Source organism: Nasonia vitripennis (genome assembly GCF_009193385.2).
Source record: "Nasonia vitripennis strain AsymCx chromosome 5 unlocalized genomic scaffold, Nvit_psr_1.1 chr5_random0003, whole genome shotgun sequence".
NCBI classification, from domain to species: Eukaryota; Metazoa; Arthropoda; class Insecta; order Hymenoptera; family Pteromalidae; genus Nasonia; species Nasonia vitripennis.
This window is the reverse complement of record NW_022279653.1, coordinates 827718-841992: the sequence shown is the minus strand read 5'-3', so window position 1 is coordinate 841992 and position 14275 is coordinate 827718.

The window sequence follows — 14275 nt, the reverse complement described above, 5'->3', positions numbered from 1 at the left end:
TAACCTTACAGGTTGGAAAAGCGACTGCGCACCTTCTTGCTCGAATGCCGTCTGCGCCCCTACCCGCTAACCTGTCCGCCTTTTCGTTACCCACCACACCGGAGTGTTCCGGTACCCACACCAGTCTCACCGCGTTGTATTCTGCAAGTGATTCCAGTGCCTGTCTGCACCTTAGTACCTCTTTTGAGGAGATACTGATACTGTCTAGCGCCATGAGAGCTGCCCTGCTATCCGAGCAGAAGCTTACAGTTCTTTGTCCTGTGTCTCTCTCCAACAGCCATTTAGCAGCTTCTGTAATGGCCCTGATTTCTGCCTGGAATGCCGTAGCATAGTGGTCGAGTAAGCACACAATTTCTTGTGTGTGTCCCTTTTCCCAGGCACCTACGCCTACACCGTTCTCATTTTTTTAGCCATCAGTAAACCACACCACACTGTTTTCGAGGAGTTCATGTGAACCCGTTTTCCATTCTTCCCTTTCTGGGATTATCATCGAGAACGGCTTAGAGAAATAAATTTTTTCCGCCATTCTGTCACAACCTCTTTCTTCCATTAGCGGCATTACTTGTTCCAGAAGTGCCGCATCCTTGAAATCCGAACAGTTCGTTGATACCGTTATTCTGCAGAACGTCCTGCACGCATTTGCCCCTATTACCTTGCCTAGTGGAGGGAGTTCCAACAGTCTTTCCATAGCGACCGTAGGTGTCGTTCGCATGGATCCCGTGATTCCTATCATAACCAATCTTTGCACCCTGTCTAGTGTCCATGTGTGAGTTTTAAACTCACATTGTGACCCCATACCAGTGCTCCATGAGGGAGTCTTGGTTTAATGATTGCATCATATAGCCATCTCTCTTTATCCGGTTCTAGACCCCAGGTATTGCCAAAAGCCCTCCTGTCGGCCCATAAGGTGCCTATCGCTTTCTCGCATTTATTTTTGATATGTTTCCCCCAGCTGAGTCTGGCGTCGAGCGTGACTCCTAGGTATTTGACCTCCCTTACCAATTTCAGGGGAACTCCATGGAGTTGGAGCTCTTCCATCGGCTGGGTTATACCTGTTCGTACACAGCATGACACTGACTTTGTTGGGGTTAACCCCCAGTTTTACTTTATTACACCCTTTCTCCACCAGGCTTAGTGCGAACTGCATTAGACCTGCTAGCACGTCCTCGTCGTCCCTCGTTATCAGGATGACGATGTCGTCTGCATATGCCTGTGCGTTTATGCCAGCCTCGATCAGGATGCAGAGCAAGCTGTCCACCACCAGGCACCATAGTGTCGGTGACAGCACCCCTCCTTGTGGGCATCCCTTCCTCACCACTCCTTTGCAAGAGTACGCTTCCCAGGCAGGCACTATCATCCTTGTCCTTGTCACTCTTCGTGGGCTTGGACCGGTTGTACAGCCGCCTTACTTTCTTTCTGCGTTTCTCCCGTGACTTATTTCGCCAGGGAGCGCCCTTCGATGGCCTCTTTAGCCTAAGTTCACAATTATTCTCGTAAGAACTTATTATTATGGTAGCACCTATATAGGCAACTATTTTATCAATTTTGAAGTATTTATGAGTTTAAGTATTTAGAAGTACAACCTGTGGAAAATAATGACGTCATAAAATGACGCCATTTAACGTCATTTAATGACGTCAATCAATGTCATCATAAAATGACGACATTATTTTCAACAGGGCAGTTTTTTTTCCACTTAAAGCTACAGTTATAAACCTTAGGCAATCTATAATCTTTCATTAACTTCCATTTAAATTTTTTTGTTTTATATTTAATTTTTGTAAACTCTTTTCAAAATAGTACTTGGTAGGAAAACTTGGCCCTCATACAGTAATCACTTTTACTTAGATAGAACTCTTGACTTGCATGTACCAAATAACCAGTGACGCCCTCGAAAGTGGAACTTTTGAATAATCTACAAGTTTGATCTTTCTTAACTTGAGAAGAGTCGATTTGGGTGAGTGCCTATTTGGGCATAATTCATTGCCTAGTGTCAGGCTTTTCAAAGTGCTGTTAACTCTTATTTTCTTCAACTTTTTTCCACAAAGTAGTAATTTTGCTAGTAGCTTCCTTTACTATTTTACGTGTTCCCTGATTCGAGGCATTTGAAATAATATTATAATTGATATTTGATCAAAAGACCCACTCAGACTGCGAGGAATACCGCTCTTGTTGGTAGAGGCTATTTGATTGTTAGAAAAAGACTTGATCACTTTGATATAGCTGGAATGTTGGTAGGTGTGGTAATCCTCTGCGCTTGCTGTTTTTGTGAGCTTAGATGAATTGGGTCATTATATTTTAAAGTGTATCATTATGAACTATTCTACAATATATATTCAGTTATTCTACCTTTCTTTTATTTAATACAACCCTGTAACACCACGAATCCCACAATTGGGGGCCCAGTCCGGAATTACAGGTTCTTTGTTTGAATAAACGCTTTGTCAACAAAAGTAAAATTTAGACGCAAAGACGTCGCAGCAATAGGCCAAAGCTAAGGAGGTATACGGTATCGAGAAACTCCGGAGACAGAACCAGAGGACGCCGTCAGCACAGAGACATGACGCGGACTCGCCCGATACCTAGGACTAGACGCTGCAACCCGCTCGCGTAAAGAAGAAGGGACCAACGTCGCAGAGAAGACGCTTAGGTCAAAATCATGACGAGGTAAGCCGCCGCAAGTTGGCACAATTTAAGACGATGAAGACAAAATAAGTCGCCGCGAGTTAGCGCAATTTAGGACGTTAAAGGCGCAAATGGCACTAGAATTAGACGAAGCCGCGCCCAGAGAGAAAAACTTAGATGAAAAGACGTTAAGAAGACGTAGTGAAAAAACGAAAAAAAGACGAAACCGAGAAGAGGACGCCGCAAACGACGCTATAGAATGATGCCAAAAGCGCTTGCAAGAGCAGAGATCGACGTGACGCCGCACAGAAATATATAAAAAAAAGTTTATAAGGCCCTCTTCGTGCTTGAACATCAGATCAACATTTGAGTACCATTGTTAAGTCAATTCCGATCTATAATTATTTATTGAATTTTACTTACTTGGGTTTAACTGCTTGAGCTGGAAACTCTGCTGCTGTGCTTCGGTTAGGCTTATACAGGTTGGATTTATTCAAATGAAAAACACTTGCAATTAATTGACTTTCACGATTTATTCAAGATAAAGTTCTACTAAAAAAATATTGACTTTTGAAAAAGTAAAAGGTTAGGCGAGTTTGATATAGTCTGCAACGAAATTCCAGATAAAAAAGTACTGAGATCAATCAAACAAAGTCAAGTTAATTATATTTAATCATAATAAAGCAAAAAAATTGTTTTGTTTAATCAAGGGCTTACTGAACTTAAAGTTAAGTTATATGTTGATCTATTAGAAACAACTCTCAAGATACTTACTACGTAACTTGCCATGCCCGTTTCATTTTGTTTTCTGGTGAACAACTAGAATTTTTTTTATGTATTAGAACGTGATACAAACACCATAAGTACAATAAAAAGGGCATGACAAGTTACGTAATGAGTATCTTGAGAGTTGATTCTAATAGATCAACATATAACTTTAAGTTAAGTAAACCCTTGATTAAACAAAACAATTTTTTTGCTTTGGATTTCAGTCCTTTTAAGTAAATTTTTTGAGTATTTCAATTTTATTTTCTGTAACATTTTCATCTTTAACATGAAAACACTGAATGTTCTGTCGTAAGGTATTAGTATGGTGGCTATGATTAATAATACATATTAAAAAAATTATTACACTTAATATTATTACATTAAGACACCAAAAACTACGCAGCGCACCACCTAGACTTCATCATCGGGCATCCTGTCACCTAGACACCGCCCTTGAATGATTTTTACACCTAGACACAAAAAAACACGGTGCACTACACCTAGACGTCGTCATCGGCTACCCTGGTTACCGCTACCGCGCCACTTGATATTGAATAAAAAAAAGCATAAAATCACACCCGTAGTCCCGCTGGTCTATATGTGTGTGATCACATCAGTAATCCCGCTGGTCTGTATAGGTATGTGGGAAAGCAATATGTGCGGCTAAATTCACGGTCTTAACACAAGCTGTGTGCGGCCAACTTCATGGTCTGAACATGTTGGGCTGAAGAATCCCAAACCGATTTTATCATTTTTGTTGAGGCATGCTTGTTTATTGTAAAAGAAGCTGCTTTCTTGGCAATATATCGATTGGAAATCATAGTTAAACATACAAATATGATTTCACGCCAAAAAAATTTTGATAAAATAATGTAAATATTTGTATTTATTGAATTGAAAATTTGAAAAATTAATATAGAAGTAAATAGTGTCGCGGTCGCCGCAGGCTTCTCAAACTCGCCTTCGTGGCGCTACCGCGCCACTTGATAGGTATCGGAATCGTGACTTAAGCCCGGATAACTCTTGTCGACGTATAGGAGCGTCCTAAAAGTGTCCAGATCGAGTGTATAATTACAACTGGTCGCTCGGCGTATACGGGGGATACTCATTAACCTCGCTGATCTACTGATTAATCTGAGTTGTCAGTTTTCGGCTTCGTAACGACTCCGCTGATATTGCTTAAATGCAATACGTCGCAGGACGTCACACCCCCACAACTAGCTGATTGTCCATTGGTCCAATGGCAACTTTATTGTAATATTATATAAAATTAAAATTAACTAGCGGTTTACAATTAATTTTGATCCTTAAAATTCTACATATTTTAACAGTAATTTTATTCACTTAAAATTCCAACTTATTTACTTTAAAATTTCAAGAATAGTTTTCTGTTATTAATAATTACTGTTTAAAATCATTAAATGTTTTCATTTTTACTGTTTTATATTTAAATTATTAAATATGCTGGAATTTTATTTACATATTTAAAAATCTTATAGATTACATAACATCCATTAAAGACATCAGTTCATTTTAATACAAATTTACTCTATATCAATATATCGTATATGCAGAAGAATGTAATCGGAGTTTTAACATTATCTCAAATATCTATAAACTACCGATTTTCATAAAATATAAATTTTGTATACCTATTTTGTTGTATACGTAGACTAACATTATACGGATTTTATATAATAGATTTCTTTTATAATGGTGTTAACGAAGATAAAGATATACTATTCTTAGATTGTGTCTGAATTTTCGGTGTTATGATTGTACTTGTATAGGTATTTGCATGTGGTGGGCGTAAAGGAATAGGTGGTGGCATTGGAGCGGTAATCTTTTTAAATCTAATACATCAAAATATTCCCTCTTTCCAATTAAGTCTAAAATTTCATTGATATTGGGAAGTAAATATGGATCAGCTATAGTCACCTTATTCAAGGCTCTATAATCTATCACCAATCTATAACTTTTCTCTCCTGGGATTAGCTCCTTTTTCGGAACTACTAACGCTGGCGCAGTTTCTCTGATTGCTTTCGTTTCTTGTAATTTGCTCATTTCATTTAAAGATATTTCGTTAGATTTGTGTGCAAATGGATACTGCCTTACGTATATTGGCTTGTCAGAAGTTAAGTTGATTTCACGTTGTTCTACGTTACATGTACCTAATTTATCGCCCTCTATCCAAAAAACATCCAGATATTGATTTATCATTTGCTCAATTCTTTCGTCGTTTCTTTTACCTCCGTTTTTAATTGCAATTTCTTTTGCAATATTTCCTTCCGTCTCGGTTTTCTAGTTTTATTTTCTTGGTTTTCATTTAAAATTTCAGTTTCTATATTTAGAATTAATTTCTCATCAATATTAAGTTCTTCTACTACTTGAGCCCCTTCTGGTATATAATCGATGTCTATTGCAAAGTATTGATATTTTTTTTTATCCGCTTTAGATAGTTTTACATTATTTTCCTTCATAATAGTTAATATTTCCTGATAATTCAGCTTTTTGGTTTGGATTGGCGCTTCTTCAGGCGTTACATGTTCTTGTAATACCGTATTTACGTCAAGTATAAAATTTTCTGTATTTTTATCATCATTTTTCAAAAAAATTTCCGAGTTCCTAGGCTTGTTTTCATTTATCTTTTTTTGTTGTGAACTTTGTAATTCTGATTTGTCATCTATTTCATGGATTTTCGATATTGTATTTAAAATGGCGAAAACATCATTATTAAATGTGTTTTCTGTGACACTATCATTCTCTAGTAATGGTTCTGCCTCATTTATCTCAGCATTATATTTTTCATGTGATTGTTCAGTTTGCTTTAACTCTATGTTACTGAAGTTGCTAGTCCTACTCTCTTCAAAAAACTATTGATTTGCTTTATCTTGCATTCTGATTTTATCAATATTATTCTGACAACCCGTTTCTTTTAAAATATTTTGTTGTTCGATATTATATGCATCATTGTTGCGAATAATTTCTTTTAAAATTATATCCAGAGTTTCTTTTTGGCTTAACTTCATTCCGATTTTTGTAATCGGACCTCTCTATTTTTAATTTTACATTATTGACCTCTAAGTACGCTTCATCTTAACGTAGTTTTCTTCCTCTTAACAATTTAATTCCTAGTATTCCATCATATGGAATCACAAAATCATTATGTGCTACGTGAAAATCAATATATTTGCCATTTATCGGTAGTTCTACTATACCTAATGTTTTTATAGAATTATTTGCGATGCCGGATAATAATATTTTTTTATCTAGCAGTTGTATTCCTATAGGAATTTGATTTTGTTCTATTATATTTATTTGTGCTCCACTATCGACAAGTAAATTGCATACATTTTTAGAATAGGGATTTATTATCTCAACATATTCTAATAAATCATTTAATTTTAAATGATATATTTCTAGTTTGATTTCTTTTTCCTCGAACAATTGAACCTCCTGCTGATCATGATCTTTATAATTTGCCCTGTTCTGATTCTAAGATGATGTTATGACATTTGTTTTAACCGTGTTTTCTGTATTGCTGAGTGGATTTGTGTTGTAACTTCTCGGCCACTCGGTCCGAGAAGGCTTTATTCGTTTCCCGACTCTACGCTCTGCTGGTTTTGTAATCGGAAACATTCTTCTGTCATATGGTTTATATTTTTGCAGAGACTGCAAAATTTGCTCGCACGCATTTCCAATGATTTTACTTCGGTACAATTTTTTATGTTATGACCGCTTTTGTTACAATATGTGCAGTTTTCCTCTCTTCTAGCAATATTTTCTAAATTCTTCAATTTTCTACACTTATATACAGGATAACCACGCATTTCGCAATAATCATACTTTATTTGGCTATTATCTGTATTTTGAAAATTAGTATTTTGATTGTTATAGTTGCTATATTTTCTAAAGTTATTAGACTTACTAAAATTTTGATATTTACTATTTGAATTATTAAAACTTTGCTGTTTATTACCTATTTGAGGACAGTTTTTTGCTGAGTGGCCTTTTTCATCACAGACTTGACATTGAATATTCGTTTGAAAAGAGTTTGTCTTGTGTTGTACTACTAATATTTTGACTTGTTCACATTCTATGGCTTCATGGTCTTCTGCATTACAAATTGAGCACATTATAAATCTGTTATTTGCAATCGGACTTCTTACTAACGGGCAGTACTTTACTGGATATCCAAGTTGATTACATCGTTTGCATATAACCTCTGGGCAAGCTTTTATCGTATGGCCCGCGCTATTGCAAAATTCACATGAATTGCTAATATCTGCCTTTTTTGTACAGGCAGTTGGATCATGACCACTTTCCTTACACTTCCAACACAATTCATATTCTATTATAAATGGGCATTGAGTCAGTGTATGGCCCATAACCTGGCAATATTGGCAATGATTGTCTTTAATTTTATTCAGTTTACACGCGTCTATAGAATGTCCTTAATTATTGCAAAATTTACAAATCAGTTCAATTTTATCCTTGACTTTTCTGCAGTTGTTTGACAAATGCTCCTTGTTTTTACAATATACACATCCCGAGTTATGACAGAATAATACTTCATGCCCATAACTGTCACAGATTTCACACGCGTATATAGCTTACAAACAATTCAAACGAAATTTTACTGTCCTCCTTATATTTCAACACACGACCTACTTTCTAGGTATCCGCGTATTTAATTTCTTCACATATGTTTTGAATATTCTCGATTGATCTAGCGACACAAGCGCTACCAATTTGAAGTGCTTCTTTCAATCGGCTTGCTGACACTGCAACGTAGGTGAGCGCGATCGCAAGCAGGTTACTCACCCAATCTTTCTTTGAACTCGAGATTTTATATTTCTGTTTTAATGATTGATTTTCCAATCTAACTACCGTTTTGTTTGCATATTATATATATATTGTAACGGTTCAACTTTCCCCAGTATTTGGACAGGCAGTCGGTTCCAGGATCTGGATTGGGGAAAGGGGCAATAAAAGAGCCTGTTCTTATGTTTTTAATGTTAACAAAATATATTTCCTTAAGTAGATAATAGTAATTGGGAATCAGTTGTTAAATCCCGTCTGAAACAGAAATCAATTATGCGCTTGGTTAAGAATATTTCGCCTTTACAAATGGAATTGTAGCGCTGTTAACAATTTACGAAAATATCTACGCGACTTCGCTACAACAATGCGTCGGTGGTTACGGCTACGGTGTTTCGGTACGGTGGCGGTATGGCGAATCGGTGATGGGTTTGAAGGTTAGGATTTCATTCGGTACGGTGGAGTCGTGTGCGCACGGCTACACCGATCCGGGTTACTTGCGTAACAACAAATCCGAGGGTCCAGCAGGACGCGCAGACTAGGCATCGAGACGACCCGATCGCCGAATTCCTGCAGATCCTGCGCGGCCTCGAGGGAGTCTCAGCTCAGACTAGAGAATTTGTGCTGCGAGATGTCTACGGCCGCTTGAACTGGAACACACAACGGGAAGGCAAGACGACGGAAGATACCTGGAGCGAAGACGAGGAGTGCGAAAAAATGTGGAGTGGAGTCGAGAGTGCAGCGAGATGAGGTGAAGCAAAGAGAGGTGTTGTGACCGGTGTGGAGACGGAAAGGAGTCAGGAGACGAGGTAATGTTGCAGCTGCAGGATTATCTCGGGGAGGATGAGAAGAGGCGCCCCTGCAACAATTAGAACAACCCTTCTGGTGTTCTCGCGGTCTGGCTCCATTCCGCGCCTGCTCCGAGATGTCGTCGCTTTCCACCCTGGATAAGTTTAGTTAAAGGGAGGGGAATGCGATGATGTGCGTCGCAGCCGCTTGGGATTTTGTGATGAAAATCCAGAGCGGCAACATGGGTTTTGCCTAAGCTGCGAGTACCGGGAATCCGGTGTCACCTCTCGGTGACAACGAGGGCCCGGCGTATTGCGATGCGTCACGCGGGCCGGCGTCGCGGCATCGTGGCGGCTGTCTTTCGAGAACACCGCCGGCTCGCCGCTGCTGGCTTCAGAGAAGAGTCCCGAGGAGTCGCGTCGAGGGGACGGATATTCAGCCAATCCGCGTCTCGACCGCTCCGCGTGAGGAGTCCCTGCGGACTCATAAGCCAATTGGAGGCCTTCTCCCGCGTGACGTAGGGAGCGGCAGAGTGGGGTTTTCACGAGCGCGAGTGCGTTCGCGCCCGAAAATCAAGGAGTATTTTACTGGATCTTGAGGTGCTCGCACGTATCTCGAGCGAAAGGAAAAGAAGAGTAGCTGCTGTCAATTCGAGAAGGTCTTCCCCGGAGAGTGAGTGAGAGAGAGAGAGAGAGAGAGAGAGAGAGAGAGAGAGAGAGAGAGAGAGAGAGAGAGCAACGAGGAAGCCTTGGGGAGTTGAAGCTGCTGAGAGCTGACTGGACATAGGTGCGACGTCGGCAGGGGCCACGCCGCCACCTCAAAGCAGGTAGCGAGAGTCGTCCCCGTTGGCCGAGACGCCGACGCCCGGACGAGCCTTTGAGAAGAAGAAGAGGGAAGTAGAAGGAGAGAGCCACGGCAGAGGACCTGCCGACCCGGACTCGAGCGCCATCCGCATCGGATCCCAGGCAGCCTTCTTCGCGGCGTGTTCGAGGAACGGGAAGCAGGGTTTGTCCCAGTCCTGCTGAGGTATAGTTTAAGCTGAGTGTGAGTGTGTGCGTGAGAGAAAGATTGCGAGAGCGTTGTGTGTGTGTGGACGGGGGGCTCTGACGTGGTGCGGCACGTCGGAGAAAAGTGTTAGTGTAAGAGCGAATGAGAGAGCGAGCGCGACAGAGAACGAGTGCGAGAGAGAGTTGCGTCAGCCAGTGTTCAGGTGCAGCGGCACTGGGATGCGGCGCGCGTGAGCGCGAGACAAAGAGAGCGACCATTGCCGCGTGGGGCCGTTAGCCGCTAGGGCTTCGGCGGTGTAAAGAGTGTTAGGGAATAAAGTGAGATTTTGGACAAAGAAACAGAGAGTTGTCTTTGCGAGTTTCCTCCCATCCTCACTCAGCCCAACGTGCGCTCCCACGCGCGTGGCGATCGCGGAACCTCCCCGCGGAAATAATAAATCTGACAGTTAGAGTTAGTGTTGCGCAGCCAGTCATCAGTGGGAGCTGATCGCTGGCGACACCGTCGCACTCTCCTAATACAGAACTCCGAAATGTATACTTATTATTTACTACTTTCGAAATTTACAAATAAATTTGTATAAATATACAATTGTTCATAATGACATGTATAACCATTACGAATATAATGTGCAGATATCTATAGAGATTTTTGCACAGATTACTGCACAAAATTTGGACCGTGTCTTTTTAATGTCCAGAATATATTTTTCAATAATTTGATTTAAATACAAATTTCTTTATATCTTGTAAAATAAAAATTTTGGAGTTCACAACTAGAGTTTTCTTATCATCTAGATGGTAACACCCATATAGGCACTCGTTATATTATTTTTTTGCTTTATAGAATATTCTGGAAATTATAAGGATATGGCCCAAATTTTATGCAGAGATCTATGCACAGATCTCTGCACATTATTTTCGTAATGGAAGTCTAGAAAAATCTCTCTTACTTTTTTCATTTAGTTACCTACAAAATTACTAACAATAAATGCTTAATTCACAAAAAAACAAATAGTCGATAGCAGGCCCTCAGATCCCTTCACGAGTAACGGGACACTAAAAATTATTTACAATAAACAAAGAAACCTGGGCGATAGCCTTCTCCGAGACAGGCCCCCCTCCCCCCCATCGGCAAGTAATGGGCCTCCGGTGGCAAGCGATAACGTACCCGTACTACTTCTGAAGCGTTCCGTAGAATAAAAATGTTCCGAATTTCGTTCTTAGGCTTGTCATAATTATTGTCACTTCGCTTGATACGCTATTTTTAAAGAACAAATACAGCTACCCATCATTAAAATAACACTTAGCTAAAGCGCAAAAAACCTTGATTGTCTATCGCATTTGCGCATTTGAATTGAATAGTCACGTACATACACAATTATAAGTTTTTAAATTGAAAATAATGAGTAATATTTTTCATTTCCCAAAAATTGCAGGACATGTCATTACCTGTGTTATATGATAAGTATTGTATAACAAAATTAAATTAGTAAATAATTTTACATCTTATCTAAGTATTGTATAACAAAATTAAATTAGTAAATAATTTTACATCTTCAAGAATTTGTTTTCTACTGCTTTTTATTTGCGACGAATAATCGCTAAGAAATTTATAATTTTCAGAAAATTCAAAAAAAAAAGATGAGATCGTAATTGATCAAGTATATATATTAAAAAATGACGAAGAAATGTTTAAAACAGGAAATTTCGAAGATAAAAATGTCATTAGCGTTTGTCCAAAAACATCTATTTCATACAGAAAAAATAGTAATGGAAGATTTAATGGATATTTTTGGGGTTATCAGAATATAACAACTAGTTCAATCAAATGTTTAACTTTCCATGGAACAACACTTGATTTGAAACAAAATTTACAGCCCGAGTTATACAGGTATATTTTTAAATAGAATTAGGATCCGAATGTAATTAATACGTAAGAAAATGTATCAAACTGTACTGTTTTGTACTGCTTTATTGAGTTTTAGACCTTATATATATTTTAATACAGTTCAACAATTTATTACATTTGTAAATGTATATATTGATATTTGTGTGGTTTCTTTTAAAGACGACAAATGTCACAATATCTCATGTATGACTGACAATTAATACATTTTATTGCACTTACTTACATTTTCTTACATTATATATATATATATATATATATATATATATATATATATATATATATATATATATATATATATATATATATATATATATATTATATATATATATATATATATATATATATATATATATATATATATATATATATATATATATATATATATATGGGTGGTTCTCTGTGAAATCGAAAATGAAAATATTAATTTTTGCCTAAAATGTATATATATGTTCTACATGTTGTACCTTATTCCCAAAAAATTTTCAGCGCGATTCCTTTACTTGGCTTGAATTTATAGTTGGTCAGAGTTGGGGAAAATAAATAGGCAAAAAATGCAAAAATTTCAAGCCATTTTTGCATTTTTTGCCTATTTTCAATGATTTGTAGCTCATAAAGGATGCATTTTTAACTAAAACTACCCCAGTGCTTTTTTTGTGAAATTTTCTGAATTTTTGAAACCCTATATATATGTTAAGGCTACCTTATTTGCATTTTAAACCTTAAAATGTGAAAATCTGAATGTTCGATCTGGACTCCGAGAACCTCAATACAGTAAAAAGATACCTTTTTATAGGAAAAAAGTAGCTGTAATGTTTTAAAATGAATATGACCTTCTACTAGAAGTTATGTAGAAAACAAATATATAATAAGTGGCTAATAAGTGGTTTTATATGCAAATTTCACACTTATAATCTAATACATTTCATGTCCATTGATACCAACAAAGTTACGCAGCTGCCTAGCTTTAAGTACAAGTAGAGAAGCAGTACACGACAAGTAGTTTACTGCTACCGAAGCTAGGCTTGGCCCGTAGCTACATATCATGATATAATTTTAATTAAAAAGTGATGAAAATGAATATTCAACCTTTATACTTATGCCTATAAATTGTATTGTTTTATTCAATCACTATATAAATAGTCATAAAGATGGCTGCTGGAACTAGAAAAGTATCTACGTAATTCTCAATATGGCAGGGGACATACGTTTGTTGCAAAAAATAAGAATATCAATCGGTAAATTATGGATACGCAATAATCTAGTATTGATATTTAAACTTTCGAGTCATCATAAATTTGTAAACTTTAAATACTATCTGGCAGCACAAAAAATTATTATTTTATACTTAAAAAATCAATTGGAGTCAATTGAATCAAAAATAGTGAAGTTTGTACTGATTATGTTATGTACTGATATTATATCATGATATGTTGTTGCGGGCTAAGCCCAGCTCTTGAAGTTGTAAACTACTTGTTGCTTACTGTTCTTTTACTACTCAAACTTAGCCGTGTAACTTTGTTTGTTTTGATAGACTTACAATTTACTGAGTTATATGTGTCAAATTTGCGTATAAAACCACTTATCAGCCATTATATCATGTTTGTTTACTACATAACCTTTAGTAATAGGTCAGACCCATTCTGAAACTTCACAGCTACTTTTATTACTGTAAGAAGGTACTTTTTTACTATATTGAGGTGGTCAGAGTCCGGATCAAACATTCAGATTTTCAAATTTTAAGGTTTAAAATACAAATAAGGTAACCTTAATATATATATAATATATAACTTTGACCAACTATAACCCGAAGTCAAGTGAAGGAATCGCGCTAAAATTTTTTTTAGGAATAAGGTACAACATGTAGAACATATATATACAGTTTAGGCATAAAAAATTTTCATCTTCGATTTCACAGAGAACCACCCATATATTTTTATATATTCTTCTGCAAATTATTTAAAATAAAACTAATCTTAGTATACCCTGGTAGTAAAGTAACCAGTACTCAAGAGGCTGTCATGTAATTTCAAATTCTTGCATGCTCCTTTATGCAGCTTCTATTTGCACTGATTTTTGTTGCTTTGTGCACGATGCTTGCTTATAAATCTCTAAGAGAAATTTAGTGCACTTGGTAGGAAAGTCAACGAGAGTTCCACGGCAACATTCCAGTGTGGCATGACTTTTTGTGTTTTATTTCGTGTCAAGGTGTTCTTGAAACGAAAAACATCATTTGTATATTGCGACCGTAACTATAATTTGTATATATTGCAACTATTATGGTAACTATTATATTAGTAATTGTAAGTTTAGGATTCTAGGTTAGATCTTGTGGTATTTTTAATGTGTGTTAATCGTG